The sequence below is a fragment of the Cupressus sempervirens genome, chromosome 8, assembly GCF_028749045.1.
Source record: "Cupressus sempervirens isolate cs-2001-9-10 chromosome 8, ASM2874904v1, whole genome shotgun sequence".
Taxonomy (NCBI): Eukaryota; Viridiplantae; Streptophyta; class Pinopsida; order Cupressales; family Cupressaceae; genus Cupressus; species Cupressus sempervirens.
In genome coordinates, this window is record NC_143125.1 from 831,111,139 (window position 1) to 831,123,324 (window position 12,186).

Here is a 12,186-nt window from a genome sequence, read left to right on the forward strand (position 1 = left end):
CTTCCTCCTTGACTCTTTCAAATGAGTCTTTTGTGCATTTGTGAGAGAAACATATTGAGTTGGATTAGTCACATCATTGAATCCATTAATTATAAACTCCCACAAATTATTTGCAACCATTATGGTATTCATTTTCTTTGCCCATGTATCATAATTTTGCTCATTAAAGGGTGGTGGCTACTGCCATATCTTTCTTGCATCTCCTGTCATGTCAAATAACCCAAGAAAACAAATGCCCTAACTCATTGTGGATGTGGGGCCTCAAAGCTCTGATACTATGTAAGAAATATCAATTAAAATTTAATTTAATACACAAATACTCACAACCCTAAACTTAAAATCTTTGCTCTGCACTTGAAAAGTGCTCGGCACATGAAGGTGTTGAGTGCCAATTTTACTCAGCACTTGCTCAGCACATGAAGGTTCCAAGTCATAGATTGCTTGACACTTGATTGTGCTGAGTGACAGGCAACAGGTGTCGAGTGAGCTCGGTACACGAAGGAAAATGTAGTAGATGCTGAGTTAGCTCGGCACTCAAAGAAGACAATGGATGTCGAGTAAGGTCAGCTCCAACTAATAAGATTTATAACTTAGAAAAAATCTAATGTGAATGCTTTCATGATTAAAACCAGAGAGCCAAGCTTTAACCTTTCAACCAAGTTTCTCAAATACAATGAATAGAAGAGGAAGAACAATAGATTCAAGTATGCCTACTTTCTTTTCTTTTCAACTGAGATTTAAAGTATTACAAAATCTGAGAGCATTCGGCTTCAACTAGAAAACCCTAAACTGATAATACTTCAAACTTCAATAAACTTTTAAACCTACAACTCTAATGGCTGCATACAATGGTGCCTGGAGCAATCACTGCTTCAACAGGACAAATCCAAACAACAACAAACTTACTGAGTGAATAGGGGAAATATGTGCAACTGCAGGCACAAACTTCTTTCCTTCTTCCTTCTTTGCTCAGCTTTGCAACAAGTGGATCTGCTGACCACTTTCTTCTTCTTCCTTTTCTCTGTTTTGCTGAACTAAAACTTTGATCTGCTTGATCTGCAAACTCTCTTGAATGAATGAATAAACATTCCTTTTTTTCATATCTTTCCCCCTCAATGTCCAAATCCAAAATCTCACCTACGAAAAATAAATGTCTGTCATTCATGGATGCCTGCGGTGACCTGACAGGGTAGATGGGCGTGGGGCTCGAGGACAACTTGCAAGCATTTGATGTTTAAATTTCCAACACATCCCTCCTGTGCAATTTCTTTGATCTGAACTCCATTTTCATAAATGGAACCTACCTTCCAGTTTGAAGACAAAACAACACCCTTGGCCCACACCCAATAACTATTATTGACATTGCCCCCATTGGTGGCTGCTAAATACTCCACACTGCCCCATGGTCATGAGTCATTGATTTCAACCTTGAAGATCCCATAGGGGCCCTTGGTACAAAAATTGCAGAGCAAGAAAGTATGGGTAATTGTTGATCTTATCTATCTCCATTGTCATGTTTTTACCGCTTCGACTTGATAACCAAAATACCCATCCTCATAAGCTTAAAAGATTTTGTGTGATATGCCATCTTTGAAAAAGTGCTGCTGGGCGACACAAAATCTATCTGATTGTTTTGAATGAGGCCTAGAACCACAACTTTTACACCTGGTTTGATGCAAATCGTCGGGTCAGTGCATCTAATTTGATAGCAGCCACCACATCCAATAGTTTGGTGTTCGCTGTGGCCACATCACCATTATCCAAGCTTGTTCTAAAGGACTCATACCCACATGCTCCCACATTGGAAGACTGGGAAGAAGTGTAATATGAAACTTTTGATTTGTGAAGGCCCTACTCACAGCAGAAAATAGTGGGGAGGATGACCATTATAGGTATCCATTTATATAATCGATGGCATTGTTCATTATGTAAGAGGTAATGTTGCGAAACCTCCAATGTTGTGGTGACTGTGTTGCCATTTTGTCAAACAGTCACCATAATTTCTGTGGAACTTGGCATGCACAAAGACTTCGGCAGCAATTTTAAAAACTTTCACTAGCCGCAGACATATCAGCAAAAGATAAAGCATAGATTCCAAAACTTCTTCTTCATCTCATTATTGAGATCCTCATTTAAATCTGGCAGCTATGAATTGTTTTGAATCTCCCATAATGCATTCGGTCGATCACTCAACAGAGGCTATTGACATTTGGTTAAACACTTTGATCATAATCTCTATGTTGGTCTTATATGATTCATCTTCACCCTTGCAATGGAGTTCGACGAACGTTATTTCTTGCTCATATGTGAAAGACTTTGAAACTTCCAAAACTCCCTTCATGACCTCCATGTCTTCACTAGTCGTGGATGTGTCATCTTAAGTATGATGATATACTACTTGTATATACAAGGTTCCATTTTGCAAACAAGGAAAAGTTGGAACTCTCGATTTGCGAAGAGCTCATAATTTGGGTTACCCCATTTATCAAAAGTGAGGAGATTTTGTGCAACATAACGCGTTTGTGTGAAAGCTTCAACCTTTTCATAGCTTCCATGGCTTACGTTCGACAATCTTTATAATGTTTTTATAAGACTGTTTACTGGCTTGTATGGGTTGCTACTCGTGAATGATTTGAATAATCATTTCATCCAATGCTCCCATGATGCTAGATGGCGATTTATTGTTACTGCAGGGGCTGCATGCTTAGGGGTTGGCTTTGACATCAAGAACAAACTTGATTAAACCCTTTAATGAGGGTCTCTCATATTTAATGATTGATACATTGTTATCAAGATTACTCTTTATCCAACTAAACCTGATAATGGGTAGATTAAATAGTAGAATATAACTTGGTGAATTCGTCTTAAAGATTCTTATACTTTCATAATCATGTGTCCTCTTTTGAGAATTTATAATAGCCAATCATAGGAATATACATAGAACTGATGAACATTTGATGCTAAAACATGAATTAAGCTTGAACTGAAACTTTGAAAGATGAATTTTGTACTCTGAACTTTAAAGTTGTAATGGTGTGCCTCCAAATTCTCCAATTTGACCTCTAAATATATCTTCTTAAACTTGAATTGAGACTGTGTTTTGAAATCTGCACTTTGAACCTAAACTATAGGCTTTCCTTGAACTGTTAATTCTGCATGAACCTCTGAAATGGCAATTTCTAAACTTCAAACCTAAACCTTCATACTGATGATCTCATTATCTGAACAGATAACTTGTGCTTATGAAGTTGGGCCTGGAGTCCATAATCTTTGAAATTGTAAGTCACAATTTGAACATTGAATTTGATTCTGAACAAAGTCCATGTAAAGCTTTGAATGTTTAAACTCGAGGATTAGGATGCAAACTTAATGCTTTCACCAAATACTATCTTCTGACAAGATGAATCCTACAACACCATAATCAGCAAAATGAACCAACAAAAGATCTACTTGATGGGCTGATTTGGAAGCTTAAAATTGGGGCACTGGAAGTACGCCTACATGTTGGCAATATGACTAATCAATCAAATTAGGTGAGATATGTTGTTTTCATTTATGGCAACATATTTTTTGCAGTTTAATCATGATTATTTGTGAAGGAAAATTGTCCAAGTATTGGACAATGTTACAGGAGCATGATGAGATTTATTGATAGCAGAATATTCTTTTGCATAGTTAACCATAGATGCATGATGTCACTCTAATGATGCATACCAGTGCATGTGTTTGTACGAGCAACCACTATTAAGTTATGAAGAAAATACCTATGCAATTACTTCATAGTGTAGAATAGAACATGTCAGCAAATTGCGTTGTATGACTTATAGAATTGTTTTGATTATTAATCTTGATAAGCCAACTCTAAGGATGATATGTGAGCTAACTAAGGAAGAATTTCTTAATATGATTGATATAAGTAAATAACTTCAATTGTGAAGTTTGTATGCTATGTGATATCATGCTATGTGATGCTATGATATGTGATCCAAAGTAATGTTATGTGACATGATAATGTGAGATATCATGCAAATTGATATATGCGTAGTCACTCCTTGTATGAAGAACAAACAATCAAAATAATTTCAAAGTACAACAAGTGATCTAGTATTGTATGCATGTTTATTCTCTTGAAGAACTTATTGTATAGTTTCATGTTAGAGTAGTGGGCTCTTCTTGCACACATTTGTATATGATCCACCAACTCCTAACATGATTGAAGGAACTCCTAATAGGGTTGAGGCTTCTAACAAGGCCTAGTCTCCTAATAGGGACTCGAGACACTATACATTCTTCATAGACTCCTAATAGGGTCAATATCATTAACTGGATTCTTCTATTTAATGAATCATCTTGTGCATCCCATCCCCACTAGGGTTTTCCCTACTTAAAAAAATATGGTGTTATGAGCTCTCTTTATGTATGGTTGTTTATACTATTCAACATTATTGGTTTACTTCCTTATGAATGTATTAAAGTAATTAATAATATCTAGTTGTGGGTAAAAAGAATGGGAATATTGATTCACCCCCACCCCCACCATCCCCCCACCCTCCAGTATTATCTATTTCTAACAATTGGTATCAGAGCCTACTTATTCAAAAGAGGCTTAACAGCTTGAATAAGATCCCTATGGATATGAAACAATTGAAGAAAAATCTTGAAGAAGCTCTTGAACAAATTGATCTTCTTAGTAATGAAAGAGGTGACCTAAAAGACATATATAAAGATGCAAAATCTTACATTGGTGAACTAAAGGACAATATAGATGATCTAAAGTAGAAAGGACCTAGTAAGAAATCTAGTGATGATGATATTGAAGATCTAAAGAAAAAAATTGAGATCTTAAAATATGAGTTAAAAATAGTTGAACTCAAGCTAAGTCTTAAGAAAAATGGAGGAAAGAATGATTTTGAAATAAAAGCTAAAAATGCATATCTAAGATCCTAGCTAAGCAAAGTAACATTTGAATTAGAATCTATCAAGTTGAAGCATGCACAATTAGAGAAATACAACACTATTATGAAAGGTGAATTGGTGCACACCAAACAACAACTTGAGAAATTATATACCACTAGTGAAAAGATTGAAGAACAAATATTTGTATGGAGACCTAGTTATGGCAAGACTGGACTTGGGTTCTTCCTTGCACAATCCACCAAGAAATCTATTGAGAGAAAAGAACCTAATACTCCTAAAGTTAGAAAGGATCTAAACATAAGCATAAAATATGATACATCTAAATACAAGGAGAATATTACTCACTATGAGAAATCTAAAGAATTTATAATAGAAGAAAGGAATCTCATGCAAGGTGTAATGAACTTGAACATACTAAAGTTGATTACAAAGGTAAGTGTTTTAAACCTATTTCAATTTTTTATTGTCTATGAAGAATGTATAGGAACACTAACCATGCAAGTAATAGAAGAAGATCTCACAGTAACGAAAGTGGAGAAAGAAGACAAATTGTCTATTACAGATGCAACAATCTTAGACACGTCACAAGGAATTGTAGAGCACCTGACAACTAGAATAATGAATAAAGAAGGAATGTACATGTATGTTAGTTATGTAATAACTCTGGACACACAACAAAGTTTTGCAGAATGGATAGAAGAAACCTTGACATTAATTAGAACTACAAAAGGAACAATAGAAGAAATGATGAGAGTCTAAAGGAACAAGTGAAGGAGCTAACAAAAGAATTTAAGGAAACATTTGTAAAGGCAAAAGAAACTATAAGTTCTCATATAGTTTAGGAAGAAGCACATCCTAATGTACCTGATAAGATAGTAAAGTCAGTTATTGTCTGAGATCCATCTTACTTGCATTAAGAATTCTTTGTAAAATAGTGTGGCAGTTAATAATAACTGATGTTAGAGAGAATATCACAAGTTGCATAGTTAGCAATATATACTAGACAATGAGAGGAGTCTACAGTGAAGTGTGCATTTCTCAATATGACCAGTATAAGGTTATGTAAGAAAAATAACCTCTCTATTATATAGAGACAGTATTTTAAACTGGTGGTAGATATGCATCTAATGTGAAGTACATATTGAAAAAGATTTAAAGGATGCAAATTAATTTATGAAGATCATTTGCTTACATGAAATCTTAAGTTCAAGATTGAAGAGAAATTTGAATTAGTGAAGAATTTTGTAGGTATATGTTATTGCTGAAAACCCTAAAATGTAAAATTGAGGTATTTTTTGATTTGATTGAGCATAGTTTCAATAATGGCAAGAAAAGAAGTGTTTAATATCAGTGATAGACCTAGATATAACTTCAAGAAACACCCATTTGTTTCCTTACTTGATGATCCCATTGGAGCATTTTTGCAAGTACTAGAAAATGTTCTTCATGTTGCAGACATAAGAAGTTTCATTCACTATAAAATACAAAACTTAGGAGATATTGAGGTTCATAAGGAATTGGAGAGAATGTGCAACAATGATTTTTCATTGAAATCAGAATATGAATACCTAGAACAACTTAACCTAGTTAAGCATATGTTCTATACAAACTTTGATAACCATGAGTGAACAAGAATCATTCTGAGTAGAGTTCATGATGACGTTCTATGGTTGGGAGATTCAATTATATGCATCAATAATGAACTATTCATAAGGTCATAGATTTGAGTAATGAAGGATGCAATCCCATGAACATAAAGAATGTGCAAAAGTTAGTTGAAACAAATATCAACACAAGTTTTGATGGTAGAAACCTGAAGAACAACACCATTCAAGATGATGAACTGAGACTTGTCAATAAAATTTTGGGATATAAGTTCAATCATGGATCTAGGATAGATTTAGTCCCTATTGGATTTCTTCATGCAGCATATGTGATGGTAGTAAAGGGTTAAAAAGTTAATCTATGTGATGTTATCCAAACTTAGTTGTTGGATAACATATAAAAAAACAAGAAGTCTAGGAGTGTAATCTTTAGGTTTGAATCCCTATTGACTCATATATTCTTCTACACAACAAAGAAGTTTCCTGGTATCTCAAATTGGGATGGAGATGAGTGTGCAATGCAAACTATCACTCATGCTTATAGATATAAATAAAAAATAGTTAGGGATAATGATATTAATAGAATGATTAAATCATTCATAGTTGAAATGAAGCAAAGTGATAGGATACCTCCTGTACTCATAGAAAAATATAAGGATGAACTATGTTTCATGGTAGAAATAGATTTCACATGCATGGAGGCAGTAGTTCCTCGAGTGAAGTTTATTGAACCTATGGGTTTTTAAATGAGTCTTGAACTAATCGAAGGTTATGCACAGATAATTCTACACTCTAAAGTTGATTCTAGATGCCCTAGATGGGGTACATATGCTAAAAAGATGAAAGAAGTCAAAAAAAATCTAGTGGACAAGGATGATTCCATCTTAAAAGATTCAGGGATGTCTAGAAAGGAATTTGAAGAGAACAAAAGGGATAGCCTCGGAAATGAAAGCTAGTGGTCAAAATAAACTATTGACCCCTACACCTATTGCAATAGGCAAAACTACTAAAGAGGTCACAATTGAACGAACACATGCACAAGTATCTGAAGTTCCATATGTAGTAGTTTCACAGTAGCAACCCTTGAGGAAACAAAAGAAAACAGAGGAAATGTCAACACGAAAAAAGTCCATAAGGTTCCAGAAAACTAATGCCCCTCCTAAGAAAAGAGTCAAGAAAACAACAAGTGGACCAAGTAAGAGGAGAAGAAACTTGCAAATTAGTTCCTCAAAATTCGAAGAAGAAGCTACTAACAAACCAATAGAGCTAGTAGATCAGGAAGCAAAGACCTCAATTGGAAATTATTAATGACAATATCAATATGGAAATTATTTAATTGCATCAAAGCCAAAGGTAGAAAATATAAATATGGGAATTATTAATGATCTAATAAATTTGTGCAATTAAATAATTATTATGATTTGTACAATAATATGGATAGGAGATAGCTAGAAAATGTTGTAGTTAGAAATATGATTTTGAAAAATAAAAGGTCAAATACCTAAAGATTTGTACAATAGACTAAGAAATAGAAAAAGCAGAGTACTTGAGGAGGATAAAAAAATAAGGATGAATATAGTGAAAAAAATCTATATATAGTAAATAATGAGGAAGAGATAAAGTAAATTCTAAAAGGAATAGCACCTTTGTTGAGAAATAAGAAAAGATCTATTCTTCTTATGGGAGGAAATTGTGAAGAAGTGAATGTGGAAACTCAAAAGGGCAATAGTCACATAAATATCTACTATGCCTAAGGAGTCTAAGGAGAGTGCATAGTTAGAGAAGGCAAGCCCTATTGTGACAGTAGTTAGTCTACCTCACAATTCTAAGAAGCCAACTAAAACTTCAATTCCAAGTGATTCACCACACATTACCATTGATAGTGAATCTATGCAAGTAGATAACAAAAATGTAATAGTGGATAGAACTAAAGATCCATGCAATGATTTTGGCTCTATCATTGTTGGAAATATTGTTGACTATAGTAGCTTTTCTAATGAAGAAGAAGAGCAGGAGAAAAAGAAAAAAGATGCAATTTCTAAGAAGAAATTTGAAACTATGACTAAGGCTAAAAGTGCACCCTTAGCAACAATTATAGTGAAACCCTCTACACCACCTACACAAGTGGAAAAGGTCGCCATAGTAGTACAGTCAAATGATGAAGATGAAGCACAAAATATCATATCTTTTTTTATTATATTTCTTGACAAGAAAAAATAAATTAAGTTAATTGAGAAGATGTTAGCTTCAGTTTTTGATAGATTGGAGAATAAAGTAAGCTCTATTGATACATATATAGACATTTAGTAGAGAGCAGTAATTCTATGCAAAATCTTTGATAATGAGTTTACAACACTTACTAATGTTGCTACAATTCAAGCATAGACTGAGCATGATGGAAAACTTATTAATACTTTGTATAAATATAATAAATGATATAAACACATTAAATGTATGCATTAAGGTATTAAGGAAGAGAATGGAAGAAGGGAAGAATATATAAGCTATTTAATGTAACATGGCATATCTTCACCTTCATAGTTTTGATGAGCAAATCAAAGAGAAGATAACTGACCTTTAGATGCTCACTGAAAACTTTCTAAAATAGAATTAGAAGTTAGAAACCTTTGAGCATACAATGCAAGAACTTCATGATGGCATCTAGGATATACAAGCATAAAAGGATAAAGCTCTAAAAGGATTTACTATTTTGAGGGAACATTGATCCACATAGATTACATTGTTACAAAATCAGTTGGAGGAATGCTTGGCAGCTAAGACCACATATGACAATTTTGTGGCTATAGACTTGAATGCAGTAGAGTTAGACACATATGCTTTATGTGCACTAATAAGTGTGTCAGATGCTCTAAAAGAAAGTTGGAAGAAACATCTTGTGTAGTTGAAGATTAACTTCAGTGACTATTTTTCTAAATTTTGATGTAGCTTTTAGATTTTGACAGGATTTTCTTTTTTTTTGACACCATTGTCATTAATGTCAAAGGGGGCGAAATAAGGAAAATTGTAATTGTCAGTTATACAATTGTTCTTTGACATATAGTAGTAAGTTTTTCCTTAAGAAAGATTTGTAATCAAATTTATAAGGGATGTAACCTTTTTCAAAAACATGAATATAATGTTTTTACTATGTTATGTATCGCTATTTACCTTGATTGGTATGACAACATTTTTGGGAGTTAGCCAATTTTTCCAAAATGTTGCCATCAATACCAAAGGGGGAGATTGTTGGAAATATGACCAATTAGTCAAATTAGGTGAGATATGTGGTTGTCATTTATCGAAACATATGTTTTGCAGTTAAATCATGATGATTTGTGAAGGAAAATTGTCTAAGTATTGGAAAATGTTACAACAACATGATGAGATTTATTGATAGCAAAATATTCTCTTGGAATATTTTCTTGCATAGTTAACCATAGATGCATGATGTCACTTTTATGATGATACCAGTATGCACGTCCATACAAGAAACCAAGATTAAGTTAGGAAGGAAATACCGATGCAGTTACTTCACAGTGCAGAATAGAGCATGTCAGCAAATTGAGTTGTACAACTTACAAAATTGTTTTGATTATTAATCTTGATAAGACAACTCTAAGAACGATATGTGAGCTGACTAAGGAAGAATTTATTAATATGATTAATATAAGTAAAGAACGTCAATTGTGAAGTTATTATGCTATGCAATATTACGCTATGTGATGCTATGATATGTGATGCGAAGTAATGTTATGTGACATGATAATGCGAGATATGCTACAAATTTATATATGTGTAGTCACTGCTTGTATGAAGAATTAACAATAAGAAGAACTATGAGCTACAACAAGTGATCTATTATTGTATGTATATCTATTCTCTTGAGGAACTTATTGTATAGTTACATGTTAGGGCAATGGGCTCTTCTTGCATACATTTGTAGGTTATCCACCAACTCCTAACATGGTTGAGGCTTCTAACAAGGTGTAGTCTCCTAACAAGGACTTGAGACACTATAAATTCTTCATAAACTCCTAATAGGGTCAATACTCTTAATTTGATTCTTATATATAGTGAATCATCTTGTGGGTTTCATCCCCATCGGGGTTTTCCCTTGACTAGGGTTTCCCTAGTTAAGAAAATATGGTGTTATGAGCTCTCTTCATGTATGGTTGTTTATATTGTTCAACATTATTGGTTAACTTCCTTATGCATGTATTAAAGTAATTAATAATATCCAATTATGGGAAAAAATATTTAAAATACTGATTCACCCCCCTCTTAGTATTATCTATTTCTAATAGATACATGGATTTGATTCGCATCTTGTGAAATTGTGTTCAACCATGAGGTGCAATCAAACTTTATATACCACTAGCTTGGAGCTTTCTTGAGTCCATGCAAGCTCTAATTTAATCTACAATAAAGATGTTCTTGTCCCTTCTTCATGAACCCTTGAGGCTGTTCCATATATAATTCCTCTTCTACATCACCATGTAGAAATATGGTTTTGACATAAAGTTGTTCCTACACAAGATCCCATGTCGTTGCTAATCCTAAAATAGTTTGGATGGTTGTCATTTTAACAACTAGTGAGAAGATCTCATTGAAGTCTATGTCCTTTTCCTAATCAAACCTCTTTACTATCAATCTACCCTTGTTGCATTTTTTTTTCCTTCTACTTCCACTTTTAATCAATATAGCCACTTGTTCTTAAGTTCTCTTCGATTTGGGTGAAAAAGAGACAAAATCCAAAGTTCAATTCTTGATTAGAGAATCCATTTCATCATGCATCTCTAATTAGAGAATTTTGTAGGCATTCTCCTTTCCCTATTAGACCTTCTTAATTGAGTTTCAACATATTTTTTTGATCTCAAATTAATTTGAATGGAGATCCAAAGATAGTGGTTCTCCCATTTGAATGTTTAGCTCACTTTGTTCTGATGTCACTAGACTGCATAGTTTTATGTACCTATATTTTAAGACACTTGTGATTAATGTGTGAGTTAATTCTTCTTGAGTTCTAGTTAACTATAGACATATGGTTTTTAGACAATACATAGTGGTCTATATCCATTACAGGTTGCACATCTCTAAATGTAGCGACACCCAAATTGTTACCAATCTACAATCTTCTCTGTTGTTGTAGAGAAGTTTCCATCATGGAAGAGCCTTGAGCAGTCCTTATGTGTGATGAAGGGTGGTATTGACCATCATTTTCAATGTTGTACCTTATTACCTCCTCTAAAATCCTTGGGGGAGCTTTGCCTATTTCATCCATGCTAGTATGACACTTGATGTTATCGCAAGTTCTTTGTGTTTATAAGTTTTTTGAAGAAGATTCCAATGCCATATTTTCTTTAGCATTGCCTGCATTTTTGAGAGCCTGGTGTATGTACACCCTAGTACACCTTTTATTGATGAGGAAGAAGCAGAGGAAACACAACAGGAACTCTCAACATCACACATTATGGGTATTGAATCAATGCAGCTGGACAATACGCACATAACTGCAGATGCAAAGGAGAATCCTTTTGTAACATTTGGCCACACCATTGTTGGCAATATCACATCATATACCAACTCTTATGATGATGAAGAAGAGAAAAAGAAGGAAGAACGTGAGAAGAAGAGAAAATAAGTGGAAAAAGAATAAAATATGAAG

General features: G+C 33.8%; 1 pseudogene; it reads right to left on the reverse strand.

Annotated features, from left to right (window-relative positions):
* Positions 1–1,157: 1,157 nt before the first annotated feature.
* LOC149544983 (expansin-like A3) lies at positions 1,158–2,350 on the reverse strand (annotated as a pseudogene).
* Positions 2,351–12,186: the final 9,836 nt, after the last annotated feature.